Raw genomic sequence first — 2,198 nt, forward strand, 5'->3', positions numbered from 1 at the left:
GTCACCTGTTCCCTTTTCAATCTCCAAAACCTCCAGAGACAAGGACAATAACACCCAGTTCTCTTCTGGTCCTCCACAGGTTCCAAGACCAGTATTGAGGAGGGGGCCTGTGGACGGTTTTGAGTGAGTGATGACCATCTTTCTCATTAACATAAAGCAATGATTTGGAGACAAGCATGTTGGCACGTGCCTATAATCACAGCATTTGGGAGGCTGCAGTGACCAGTCATGACCGGAGAGATGGCTCAGCAGTCAAGAGCAGGGGCTGCTTTCTCAGGGGACTCAGGTTCAATTCCCAGCACCCACATGGCGGCTCATGAAGATCTCTAACTCCACTTCCAGGGTATCTGACATCCTCTTCTGGTTTCCACAGCAACCAGGCACACATGTGGGTACACAGACATACATGCAGTCAAAAATATATAGACAGATAAAATAATAAAAATAATGTTTAAAACGGTTGGCAAGTCACTTGGGCTTTGTAAAAAAATGAAATAAAAATAAAAACATGTCTCTCTCTTTTTTAAAAATCTCATTTATTTGTTTATTTTGGAGATGGGTGTCGTGTATGGCATGACATCCATGTGGAGGTCAGAGGTCAACTTCCAGGAGTCTTTCTCCTTTCGACTTGTGATAATCTGGGGTCAAGCTCAGGCCATCAGTCACGGTGACAAGTGCCTCAACTCAGACCCATCTTGCCATTCCAAAATAATGGCTTTTCAAATTAATTAATTAATTAAGGCACTAATTCTCAACTGGTAAATCTTCCACACACCCTTCCCCAGGGGACACCTGTCTGCAACTGGAGCCACTTTGCTTGTCACAGCAGAGGGAGGAGAAAGCATCTAGGAAACACAGACAAAGTGGCTATAGGACTCTCGTGGGACCTACAAACTTTTGCTTTAGTGAGACCTTTCTTCCATAAAAGATGAAATAAAATTATACTTTACAATTGAGTTGATGTGGAGATTAATATCATTGGGCTGAATGGATTCTCTTTCTCTCTTTTTTAAACAAGGTCTCACTCTGAGGCACATATTAACCTGGAACATACAATGTAGCCCAAGCTAGCCTCAACTTCCAGCGTACTAGAATTATAGATGTTCACCATCATGCGTGGTTACACATCTTTTATTAGAATTTCATTTTTTCCCTTCTGATTTTAAATTTTAATTCAACAACTTTTACAGGGCCCCAAAAGTTCTCTGAGTCTTGGGATGTGCTCAGTATGACTACTGGGTAAGAGACTTGGGGACTCTTAAACATTCCATAAAGCCTAGGACCACACCATGAAACAGCCTCAAAGGACAAAGGCTCAACCCTGAGAAATGTGTCGTCAAGGAAAACTCCAGAACACAGAGCTTACAGAGTTAGTCTGAGCTCCCACAGCCCCTGGAGTCGGATGAAATAGCCAGGACGGGTTAACCTTCACCAGCAAGGCATGGGGGTGAGGGTGGGGGGCTGATGAGTACAGTGCACACTCTCACGAGAACACTCATAAACAGGTCTCCCCACCTCCCCCTCCTCGCCAAAGGGTGGATAGAGCACGGACTCATATTTTGTTCTTGTTCAGCTAGCTATCCAGGCAGCCGCCAACACTTCATTATTCACACAGACGGGAAGTCCTATGATGCCATTGCCTGGGGCAGCTTCATTAGCTTGAAGCAGAGCTGCAAATGTGTTTGTGTAATTTACATGATCTCCACACATGCATCCCAGTGCCGCTCGTTAAGGGAGTGCTCTCTGAGAAACACATCTTTGGGCAAGCTCCTCGTCTTCAGAGCACTGTGTGGTGTACTTGCACAGGACTAAATGGGGTGAGTGACCTCCTGGTGCAACCAGGAAACACCTATAAGCACTGGACACAGCAGGCAGCATTCACAGGACAAATGTGATGGTTATCCCGGATTGTCGGTTCGATAGGAGGACTAGAATCACTCTAGAAGTAAATTTCGGAAGATGTTATGGGGGATTTTCGGGCTTGAACTAGTTGAGAGCAGATCCACCCTAGCTGTGGGTGGCACCATTCCATGAGCTGGAGTTTCAAACTGAGCAGAAAGAAGAAGCAGAGCAGAGCGGCAGCGTTCATTCCTGCAGATACAATGTAACCAGTGGTCTGCAGCTCGTACAGTCAAGAAGTCTCCCCATGACCCCCTGAGAGACTGAACTCTCCCAAACCATGAGCCCAAAGAAGTTCT

This window comes from Rattus norvegicus, chromosome 6, assembly GCF_021556685.1.
Source record: "Rattus norvegicus strain SHRSP/BbbUtx chromosome 6, alternate assembly SHRSP_T2T, whole genome shotgun sequence".
Taxonomy (NCBI): domain Eukaryota; kingdom Metazoa; phylum Chordata; class Mammalia; order Rodentia; family Muridae; genus Rattus; species Rattus norvegicus.